The following is a 13,270-nucleotide window of genomic DNA, read 5'->3' on the forward strand; positions in this document are numbered from 1 at the left end:
TTAATAAATTCGTGTAAGTTTCATATTTAATCGATAGATTTAAAAATGGCGGTGTAAATATCATGAAGAACTCGCATAATAATTAGGACAAACGTACACACGTGGCTATTGTCGTTTCTTCAACTGGGCTTGTCCTCCGCAGTCCGTGATAGAATAATAGATATAATATTCTTTATTGCACAAAATATACATAAGAAAACAATAAAATACATTTAGTTCGCAAAGGTGGACTTATCTCTATAAGAGATCTCTTCCAGCCAACCAGTGGAAGTGGATGAGTTACAAGTAGCGGGTGAGATCATAGTACAATTAAGTTATTACTTTAAACATTTAGTTAACTTAGCACAAACAAAACAAAATACACATATTATATTACAATATATAAATACATAATTAAAACAAATATATATGTCGATATACATATACACACTATATAAAATATATAGTTTCATACATACACATATATATACATATAGTTATATAATAAATATATAAAAAAATAAAAAAGAAATATATAGATATATGAGATGAAAATGTGGAAGTAATTACAATATGAAGTTTACGAGTTTAAGGTTGCAAGCAGATATTTTTTAAGCTGGGATTTAAAGGACATTATAGATGGACTTCTCTGGATAGATTTAGGAAGTTGGTTCCATAGGGATGCGGCATAAACAGAAAAGGATTTTTGGAAGAATTTAGAGTTACTCTTTGGTATGTCAAGTGTCGGTATGACACAAGAACGCCTAGAGCGTGTGGGAGTGGGAAGTAAATGAAACCGGGAGCAAAGATAAGGGGGGAATTTTGAATAATTAAGGATTTTAAAAAGGAGTGAAAGGATGTGCATATCTCGGCGAAGGCGAATTGGAAGCCAATTAAGCTGAGCTCGAAATTGGGAAACGTGATCATACTTACGAAGACCGTAAATGAAGCGTATGGCGAGATTTTGAAGGCGCTCTAGCTTATTGAGTAGCTCCTCCGTCACATCCAAATAGCAGACGTCAGCGTAGTCAAGAATTGGCAGTAGAAGAGATTGCGCAAGCATAATTTTTGTTTTATGAGGGAGGAAATATTGGAGACGCTTCAGAGAATGATAAGAGAAGTGCATACGTTTACTAAGATCATTAATATGTGATGCCCAAGTCAAGTTGCTGTCGAAGGTTAGACCCAGATTTCTCACTTTGTCGTAATATGGAATTGGAAATCCAGAGTAGAGTATCTTAGGCACTGAGGTCCAATTGATTTTACTACCAAGTCTGCTACTGCTTATTATAATTGCCTGCGATTTTTTTGGGTTAACTGATAGGCCAAAAGATTCAGCCCAGTCTTGAATCGCAGCAAGATCTTCATTTAAGAGCGCGATGGTCTCAGGCAATTCATGTAAGTAGCCATGTCGATACAACTGCAAATCATCGGCATACAGGTGGTAAGGAGAAGAAATTACTTTTGAAATATTGTTAATAAAAACCGAAAATAGAAGAGGAGAAAGAACGCCGCCTTGAGGAACACCAGCAGTGAGGTCAAGCCAAGACGATGTATTGTCATTGGCTTTCACACATTGTCGGCGACCGAAGAGATAAGAGTGAAACCAGTTTAAAACTGTGGAAGGAACGTTAACTGCACGAAGAGTAGCAAGAAGTATGTCAAAGTCAACAGAGCTAAAAGCATTGCTGAAATCCAGTAATACCATTGCAGTGATCTTGGTGTTATCCAAGGCACACCGAATGTCCTCCGAGATATTCAGCAGTGCGCTAACTGTGCTGTGAAAGGGACGGAACCCGGATTGGTAAGGACATAGAAGATTGTTTGAGGAGAGAAAAGAGTACAGTTGATTATAAACGATGGTTTCAAGGACTTTTGATAGGATAGGTAAAATGGATATAGGACGATAGTCAGTGACAGCGGAAGGGTTCGAGGTTTTGGGTAACGGAATGACATAAGCATTCTTCCACTGTGATGGAAAGACATTACATGTCAGCGAGAAATTGATAATGTGGGTGACCACTGGTGCAATGACATCCAACACGGGAAGAATCATCTCGAGACTGAGATTGTCACTTCCAATGGCTTTAGTGGAGATGGAGCGGACACACTTCTTGACTTCCTCTTCAGATACAGTTTTAAATGAAAAGGGAGTTGAGTCTGGTAGGACATTTTGAGATAAAGAAGCAAGTGTATGTGTTTTTATGTGGGCATTTATTTTTATATTTGGGTTTGTAAAATGAGAATTTAAGACATTAAGATCCACTGAGATCTGATGATCAGCAGTGGCTTTACCTATACCAAGCGACTCTAAGAATCTCCAAACTTGCGCTTGAGAGAGGTTCTGAATGGTATTGTGAACGTAGCGACGCTTAGCATCCCTACACATCCTGTTGCAAATGTTCCGCAGTTTCTTGTATGCTGTGAGATTTTCTTCACAAGGAAATCTTTTGTTTTTAGTTTTCGCTCGATCGCGCTTAGTCATAAATCGTTTAATAATTGGCGTTAACCATGGTGCAGGCGCATGCTTGATACGAACTGGTCTTACGGGGGCATGAACATTAAAAATGTTAATCAGTTCAGAAGTTAGCGAGTGTACCATATCGTCAATATTAGTTAGTGACAATGTGGTTGACCAGTCGATGTTCCTCAAATCATCCCTGAAGCGTTCCAGATCAATATGCTTAAAATCGCGCTGAAGAAAAATTTTGCTTCTAACCTTGGGAGAGCGTAATTTATAAGAAAGAAAAATTAAATCGTGAAAAGAGAAAGGTGCAGTCATTTGACCATGAGAAATAATAAAATTAGGGTTAGAGACGGAGATAATATCAATCAGAGAAGGACGACAGTTAGGAAAAAAATGGGTGGGGGAAGACATGGGTAGAATATGCAAGTTATATGACTCATTCAGTGCCTTGAGCTGGTTGCTTCTAGTATCATTTTTTAACATACAGGTATTTAGGTCGCCCATGCAAATTATATGGTCATAATGATGAAAAAGACTCTCCATAATATCTTCCAAAGCATTAAAATAATTCACTTTATCATTAGGGGAATATAAAACGCCTAAAAGAATTTTTTTATAGTGTAGTTCTACTTCTAAAAAGAGATATTCAAGAATTCCTTCAGCCTGATTAAGGGAGTGAGAGACGACCCTGGCAGGGATGCTGTTACGAAGGTATATACCAACGCCTCCACCAACCCGCTCAGTGCGGTCATTCCGGAATAACTGAAAGCCTGGAAGAGAATAGCAAGCTGATGAGAGAGACGGTTTTAACCAGGTTTCCGATACAAGTACACAATCGACTACTCCGGAGCCAAAAGATGCGAGAAGATCAGTATAATGAGCTGGAATGCTCTGTGCGTTGATATGCACTAAGGAAAGCGAACCGGATGGGTTATTAAAGATATTCGATAACTTATCTACAAGCGAATCTGAATCTGAGACTGACGAGTTATTACTGTCAGCACTATCATAATTACTAGATGAGCAAGAAAAGAACTCATCATCAATATTCATAATTTTAGTATTTTATAAATATGTAAATAAAATATATATATAAATATACAATAATAAATAGAATTACAATAATATATATATATATATATATATATATATATATATATATATATATATATATATATATATATATATATATATATATATATATATATATATATATATATATATATATATATACTTAAAGAAAAACAACTAAATATATATATAAAAACGTTTTAAAATTAACTAATAATATCCACGCGCACAGGTTGACTTTTGGAATAATCTGCACATTAAAGTAGTAAAGAAAGAAATACAAATATAAAAAAAAGAACACATGTAAAACAAAATGGAACGCAATCGAACATGAACAAATACAAAAACACAATAACAATAATCATTCATTTTAACATATCTTATTTATGGTATTATCTATTAACTTACTATTTACATTCTACGGCAAAGTGACACTTGTCAAATGTGTTATTGTGTAAACAATTTGTTATCATTGCTACAGTTATACATTAATATTTTCAAGTTAAACTAACAAACTAAATATTGGACGGTAATGAACTGGAAAACTGTGAAAATTTAACAAAGACAAAATAGAGAGAAAATGTAGCTTACGGTCGACAAAATTACAAATGAGTTTAAATATAAAATAAATTATGTGTAAACCGGCTGAGTTAAATTGATACAAAAAAAAAGAAAAAGCTACCCGGCTAAATGTTGATGGTGGACTTCATTGAGGGATTTTGTTGTTTTAATAGTTTGAGTTCTGACAACGTAGAAATCTTGACTCTGGATTTGTTATTGAGTAGTATCACTATCATGCCATCAGCTGACCAACATTTTTTTATACCAAAGTGATTGCGGGCGGCGACAAAGACGTCCTGGCGCGATTTTGTTAAAAACTCCGTCAAGGTTACTTTGGTACCTTTTAAAGCGGTTTTTGCAAGCCACACGCTGAAACGTACCTTTAGATTGCAAAACCTAACGAGGACAGGTCTGGCAGAATCTTTTTTGGCACCTAGTCTATGGCAAGATTCGATCGAAACAGGCGAAAGGTCGGACAACTTCATGTACCTGGATAACACCTCCATTGTCTTCTTTAACACGTTCTCATCTTTCTCTTCTTTTATGCCGTGGAACAAAAGCACCTTTCTTCTGGATTGTGTCTCCAAGCGATCCAAACCGTGTGCAACCAACTCAATTTGTGACTTTAAAAGACTAAGTGACTTCCACACTAAAGTCTTAAAAGTATAGAAATCAGCACTCAGTGCTTTAATTGTGGGATTTGGGGCTGCAGAACTTGGCTGGGACAGGTTCTTCTCAAATTCAGCCATTCGAGAAGAGAACATAGTGGAGAGTTCATCCATGCTCTTGAGTAAGTGTTCCATTGGTGCTTCCATATTCGTAATAAGTGCAAAATTATGTGGGAAAGTGGAGTTGGAGTCAACCTAAGCACAGGTATTTAAATTTTTAACACATATGCTTATTAAATTAAATAAATTAGTAAAAAAATTAAGAGCTCTTAAAAGTACGTCTTTGCAATTGCGAATCTAGCCGCGAAAAAAAAAAATAGCTTATTGTTCTATCAAGTCACGACTAAAACTCTCTTTATTCTGTTTTAGTTCTTCTCTCTTTAACTGTAAGTCGAGTTTTGATTTAACTAGGAAGGTTTTTTAAAAGTTAATTTGAACTTAGGTAATACGAAATTCCTATAAACACTTTCCGCTAAATAATTAGGAATATTTTTTTATATAAAGACAGTCTTAGTAGTAGTCTTTTATATTATTAATTGTAAATTATTAAATGATATTTATAAAGTGACGCAATGGAAGAGTCAGAATGCAACCGTCATGGTTGTGGGATCGATCCGACCTAAAGAAAGCAGAGAACGGAATAAATACTTGTATAGTTATACAATTCGGGCTAAAGATCCGATATAAACGTTAGATGATTACCTTTAAATCTTTCATTTAGTGAAATATCTAAATAAGAGAGAGAGAGGGACAACTTTTATTTAATCTATTCTACATTAAAAACTTTAAATAGCATAAAATTAAAAGAACGGGATTCTAATGTCAATATATCTATAAATAGTATTTATTTAGCAAGAATTTAACTAAAAGGACACAAAAACGACAAATGCCTCGCCTCGATTGGCTTACCGTTTTTACTTGATTAAACGGTAAAGAAAGTAGAAAATTCAACGGAAATCTTGAATAATTTGTTAGGCATTATACGAGGCATCACGACATCACACTGTCGTTTCTGTTCGTGCATTGTGTTGCGTGAAGGTATTGTAGTAGGTGGAGTTAGATTTCATACTTCTACTTAAGCTTATCTATCTATATATATAAAATCGAAAGGTCACTCACTCATCACGAAATCTCAGAAACTACATTTGCTAGGAATCTCAAATTTTGCATACGAATTACTTATAGGACGTAGGTGCTCGCTAAGACGGGAATTTGCAATATTCGACTTAAAAGGGGTTGTTTTTGGGGTCGAAAGTTTGTATGAAACATCGTTACTACAAATGCTAGGAGTCTCAAATTTTGCATGGACGTCACTAGGACGTAGTCAAGGAGACAGAAATTAATAATAACATAGTTCACGCGGGTGAAACCGCGAGCGGGCCGCTAGTATGTCTATATTTCTATAGTAATATTATAAAGTTTATATATATGGCTAACGCTTTAATCTCTAAAACTACTGCTAAAATTTATTAGAATTAACCTCTACTAAGCCCTACTTTTACTATATACTTTGAGGCCAGAGGATATAGTGACTCTTAAAAAAAGTTCATTCTTTATACATAAATTAAATTTTTGTATAATATGGGAAATCAACCATTAGATAAACATTATATAAGCATTAACACAAACTCCGCGACCTTTCGATTTTATTAGACGCAACCAAAATAAAATAATAATAAATTACATATTACAGAAGAAAATTTCATAACAGCCATTTATTAATAAATCTTAAATAAATAATTAATAAATTTAGATAGAGTTCACGCACTCATATCCAGGTGACGTAACTTCCCCTACCGGAAGTATCGGCACCAGTCTGCTTACATTCGTGTCACTTGTCAGCGAAGGCAATAAGTACAGTAGGACGTCAGTACACATTCGAGTAAATGTGCTCTTATGTGATGGTTTTATATAATATTATGTTTATATAATATATGGATATTCAAGTTATATCAAGAAAGGTGAAACGCGGCGTTGAATTCCACATTCAACACGTAATGCGTCGATCATTCGGTTGAGAGCGGAGAGTGGGGAATGGACTTAACGCTAGGTTCCCTTTGCCTATTCTGTCATAAGCGGGAAACAGTGTGAAGCTAAAATTAAGTTATCCATTATATAAATATACCATTTGTACGATGTTCTAGAGATATATATTCCAGTCTCGTTTAACGTATTATATTCCTACAAATAGAGTTACATCACTATAATATTCGTATATAGGTATATATTCCTGAGAGGCCAGTCGTGGCCCAGAGGCACAAACGGGTCTGGTACACGACAGGTTGCGAGTTCGATGCCCATTCGAGAAAATTAAATATTTAATATTTCCATTTCTTTGCTCTGGGGTCGAGGCAAAGCGCGCCTACCCTGCTACATGCAGGTCACAGGGTGAAGCTGAAGAAGATAATAATTTCTGTTCATTTATTTGAAATAAATTTTGTTTAAAATTTAATAAATTTCAGAAATAAACTCAATTATTAAAATAAAATGGAATTAAAAATAAAAAATAAAATTCGATTAAAAGAAAAACGAAAGCACTTGCTTCTAACTGGAACTATCGATTATGCAATAAATAAACTTGTCCTACTAACTAATAAATTCGATATACCATTCTAAACCAATTAAGTTTTATAGATATTTAGCAATATCCGCCATTTTATTTTTACTTCAACAGCCAATTCACTGCGGACGTGTTATAAGAAAAACGACTTGCAATTATATGGAAAGATGTCAACAATTTATTAGTTTGAAGATTTATATTGGGATATGATATCGGATCTAAGGTTCTGAGATCGATCTTGAGATGTCGGTGTAAATGAAAACGACATCCTAAGATCGGTTTCAGAGTGGAAAGCGGTTTATAAATACAGGCCTACGATTATTTAATAAGATCTTATATTTTTTATATGAAACAGAAACATCCATTTTGTTTAACCAGATATGGTTATAAATATCCTACAGATTGAAAATAATTTATTGCCTAGAGTGGGGATCGAACCCAGAAACGTCGTGTTATAATCACACCTTTCCACCCCTGCACCACGATAGCCACCAATTTGTAATTAGCTTTTGTAAAATGTTGTTTTATGTGGAACTTTAACAAAATTATTTTGAAATTCACGCATCTTCGTACTTAAAGTTGTAAATTAGAAATTATAATAATCACCATCATAAATAAATGAAGTAATGAGATATTTTACGTACTTATTATAGACGCGTTAGTTATACGATTATGACATGAATAAAAATTAGAATATATAATTAAAATAACAGTTTCTATAAATAAAGTAATATATTTAAACATTTGCGCGGCGTTGAGTTCTGCCACTTAACACGCAATGCTTCCAGAATTCGGCAGGAAGTGGGGAACGTGGTATCTTAACACTAGGTTCCCGCTGCCTACCCTGCTGTGTGCGGCGAAACGGTGTGAACCTGATTTGATATAATATTTAATCATATTAAACTAAAAGCGATTGATTTGTTAAGAAATCGTGAGAGAAATGGGAAAAATATATCCCATTTATTTTGATAAAAGAACAAGTGAACATTTTAAACTTTCCAGGGTTTTTTACATTGTTTAAAAACTTAACATTGTGCTTACATCTATATATATAAAAGGACTTGTCCTCACTGACTGAGGACAAGTCACTGACTAAGACGCGCGCACAGCCGTAACCGCTGGTGGTAGAAACGTGAATTTTGGACAGATGTTTACTTTCGTAATCTGGACATCCACTAAGAAGGGATTTTGAAAAATTTTAACTCTAAAGGGGTGAAATAGGGGTAGAAAGTTTGTATGGAAAAAAAATTAAATCGGCACTGATTCTTATAAAATTTGAAATTTAGATTTCTAAAAGAATTTAATTGAGTACGTGTTTCATCGTTTTCAAGAATTCTCCCCTTAAGGGTGAAAATAAGGGGTTGAATGTTTGTATGGAAGAAAATTAAATCAGCACCGATTCTTATAAAATTTGAAATTCAGACTCTTAGAAGTATTTAATTGGCCACATGTTTCATGGTTTTCTAGAATTCTTCCCCTAAGTGCGCAAATAAGGGGTTGAAAGTTTGTATGGAAAAATTCTTAAATCGGCACCGATTTTTATAAAATTTGAAATTTAGACTCTTAAAAATATTTCATTGAACACACATATTTCGTTTCATGGTTTGTTAGAATTTACCCCTAAATAAGCTAGCGAAGCTGCGCGCGTCCGCTAGTTTAATATAATACGGCCAACGAGTCGTGGGCGTCCTGAAGTTAAGTTTTCTAAATTCTTGCGCATAGTTCACTCGGAAATGAAAAAATCAACTGCGCAGCCAGACAGCTAACTTCACGTCGACCACAACTTGTTGGCCGTACTATACGCTCATTATTTTATAACAATATCATTCACATTCGGAGCAAGGCTGCGTTTCAGTTCACGCGTGAATAATTTAAATAATATTCGTATCGTAATTAGACGCCATTTCGTGCGAAGTAATGGCGCAAAGAAAATAAAATTGTAATTTAAAACACTACCTTGCTATCAAATTAGAGAATCGAGGACATAGAAAATTGTCTAAGGTGATAATAACAATTAGAGGCCAATCGTGGCGCAGAAGCAGAAAGTGTGATTGTACGCGACAGATTGTGGGTTCGATTCACATAGTCCAGGCAAAGCGCGGCATTCAGTTCCGCCATTCAACACGCAGTGGTTTCAGAATCCAGCTAAAATAAATGCTGTATCGTATGTGATGACATTTTTAATAGTACTAGAGATAATTCTTAATTTCGCTCAATATTACGCAAGCTACATACATTTTAATTTAAGGATATATTTTATGGGTATATTTTTTATTTTAATCTTAGTGTCAAATTATAAATAATGTTTTAATTGGAATAAAAACTTTTCGGAAATCGCTTTAATTTTTTTCTGTAAATATTATTTTAGGTTGTTTTGTATATTACATTACGTATGTAATTTTAATTGCAAATTGGCGAATTAAGCTAATTTTATGGAAGATTTAATTGACCAATTCTTCCAAGGCATAAGCAAAGAGTTCTAAGTCATTATAAGTCGTAGGGAAAAAAAAAAGATGCTATCTGTAGGTACATTCAAAACCCAAACCTTCGAGTAAAGTATGTAATTTAGAAATAAAACAATGATCAAAATAATTAACAACTTAATAACAAGTTAAAGCTTAAATTATAATTTAAGTATAAGAGTGAAATTCGCTTTTAATGGCACAAATGGAAAAATTATGAGAAAGTCGTTTAAAACGGACAGAGGTTCTATAACAATGCTCTTTTTTTCTGTTATATTGAACCGCCTGTACGTACTAGTATGTATGTACGTCTGTATATATTGGACATATAGATAATAGTTCGTTATCATCTATAGAAATAGAAAAAAATATAATTATTCCTTCACAACGACAGCTAGAGAAAGCTACAATTCAATTAAAAAAAATCTCGTGGTCTTACGCACTACTTATAGCAAAATATTTTTTATGATACACTCATAAATATATAATATATATTATTTATACGGTATGTACATATATTTATAATATACCTACAATTTACAATATTATTTATTTTATATTAAAGTCAATATTCTATATATTTTTATATATTTATAGGTTTTTTTTCACGTAACCCAGTATATAAAATAAGGAAATAAAATTAAATTAAACGCATAAAAATTCATAGGGGAAGTAACAAATACTTAAATATATATAATTATATTATAATTATATACATACATGAATATTAATAATAATATATTTCTTTGTTTCTTCTTCCACATATTACTTCCTTTCATTTCTCAAATCAGCTTTTAAATTGAAGATCTGATTGATAGTCTAATTATTATATGCACAATTGGAATCACGCAAGTTGTAAATTTACTTTCCCTACCATTATTTTCATTATATCACCAGCTTTAAGCAGTAGAGACGTAATGTATATCTTTATGAATATATCAATAAAATAGTATGTAATAGAGTGGAGACAGGAGAGTTTTAATACTAGGTTCCATCTGCCTACCCTGCTGAGTGCGGGATACAGCGTGAAGCAGATTTTTAATCATAAAAATATATTTTTATGAAAACAATGAATAAAATTTTTCAATTACTAAACAAATTCCAGTAAATAAATATTGTTATAATCAGTATAGCGGTTTTCAAAAAAAAAAACAAATTGTAATATCCTGCAAAAAAGAAGCTATATTACTTAAGCAAGCCCAATAACCACATTTCAAATATCTATTTACTAGATAATTATAAACTTTTTTTTTAGAATTACTCTTCCAATTCTTATTAGTGCTACTACAAAATTGATTTTTTGTGAAAGTATATATTAATCGTCTTCCAGTCAAATCTTTCAACATACAATATACGGTTTTAAATTCATAAATATAAGCATAAATTTCAATAAAAAATATTTTTTCTCCTAGGCCTAACTGGAATCTAAATAAAAATAGAGTCTGGTTGGAATTAATATACATGAAAAAAGGCGGCATAATTATTTTTTTTATTTATAATATCTAATCTGAATAAATAAATATGGATATAGCCTTTACAGACATCCAATTAAAATTTATGTTGATAATAGTCCAGTTTTCTTTGAAACAGTATGGGATAATGAAGTAAATATATCAAGGCTTAGGTCCAAGCGACTTCCTGGCGATAATCTATGTCTAACCGGTATAAGACAGGATAACGGGATATAATAAACATGTTATATTATAATATACTATCTTTAAAATATACAGCTTCACGGCTTATCCCGCACACAGCAGGGTAGCCAGAGGGAACCTAGTGTTATGATACTCCGTACCCCATTTTCCGCCAAATTTAGAAGGCATGGTTTCTTGATTAGCTGAACTAAACACCACGCTTTGTCTCGACATCAGAGATATCAATAAACTCGATATTATTATTAGATACATTCAGCTTCGTTCAGCCTCTAGTAATAGATTGTGTAAATGTACCATAAAATGTTAGTATAGCAACCACTACAGGACCACTGTCAATGACCGCATCCGTTTCCGTTATTCTGTTAACGTGTCAACGGAAAGCTTGAAAACATTATTTGTACTATATGAGCCTTAAAGTTGACTGTAGAAGCCGTTGATAGTTAAACGACTTCATTTTATAGAGATCCGTTGTAAGTTAAAATTTAATTTGATAATTTCGAGTTATGCTATTGTTATAATATTAAGGCCGCCGTAGCGCAGGAGAATAAGCGTGTGAATGTAAATGTGGGTTCGATTCCCACTAGAGGGAATTAAATCATTATTTGTTATTTCATTCCTTCGTTCTGGTACCAAGGCAAACGCGGCAATTACTACCCACATACTGTCTATAATATCACAGTCAATCAATCAATCAATCAATCAATCAAATCAGCCTTTTCGGGTCCACTGCTGGACGTAGGCCTCTCCCAGGGTGCGTCAAAGCTCCCGATCCTCCGCTTTCCGCATCCAGTCGAAGCCAGGAACCTTCTTCAGGTCGTCGGTCAATCGAGCTGGAGTGCGCCCTACGCTACGTTAAATGTCACAGTAAAATACTTTGATAAAGTAATAATTTTCGTAATATGTATTCTAGTAACATTTTCTAGGCATCATTTTAAATTTCAGATCTGAAACTCTTACTGCTCATTTACTTTTTATTCTCTCCAAATTTTATTTTACAAACTTTCACAAAAAAGAAATACCTTAACAGTTTAACTTTTTCATCAAAACTTATTTAAAGAAAAAGAAAGCTGAAGAGAAATAAATATACGAATCACAAATTGGAGCTATTTGCTGTTAACCACAGGTGGTTGCTCCTTTCAGGCTTCAATGAGTTTTCAAATTAAGTTTTTCTTCAATAAACAGAATGTCCACACGAATAATCCGTATATGCCGTACTTAATACATTTCTTTCATGTAATAGAATAGGCAGGGGGAGCCTAGTGTTAGGACACTCCACTCTTCACTTTCCGTAGTATTCCGTAGTATACTGCTATGTAATAAAATAATACTTAATATCTAGGTGAGAGTATCTTTACGCTAAGTTCCCAGGTTCCCTCTGCCTACCATATGTACATATAAAGATATACAGATACAGCGTGAAGTTCATATCTAAATTAAATTATATAACTTATAGATAACTTTCCAAATATCTTGTCAGTTAAATATTTGGTTCCACTCAATGGGAACCAAAGTTAACTCTTTAATTATATAACTGTGCTAATGTAAAAAATACTTTAATTTAAGTGGAAGTTTTGGAAGTTACCTCAACAAAAACTTGATGCTTTTAACTATGTTTGACATTACAATACACTCATCGCTAGGAATGATGTAACCAGGTAAAAAATATCTGTGGTATTTATATGTACTATGAATTGTATTTTCCAAGTTAGGTAATTACTATTAATAGTCATTCAGCTTCACGCTGTATCCCGCGTATAGCAGGTTAGGCAGAGGGAACCTAGTGAGGGAACGTAGTTAAACACTACGTTCTCCACTTTCCGTCGAATTTTTCGAGGTATTGCGAGTTG

The 13,270-nt window shown here is 33.5% G+C and overlaps 1 protein-coding gene across 2 annotated transcripts in view; it reads right to left on the minus strand.

The window, feature by feature from the left end:
* The window catches only part of LOC146540521 (uncharacterized), a 69,732-nt gene that overhangs the window by 31,418 nt on the left and 25,044 nt on the right, over positions 1-13,270 (minus strand). The gene's annotated exons all lie outside the window — the stretch shown is intronic.

Source organism: Heliconius melpomene, chromosome 2, assembly GCF_056956725.1.
Source record: "Heliconius melpomene rosina isolate 202511_hmr_F chromosome 2, ASM5695672v1, whole genome shotgun sequence".
Lineage (NCBI taxonomy): Eukaryota > Metazoa > Arthropoda > Insecta > Lepidoptera > Nymphalidae > Heliconius > Heliconius melpomene.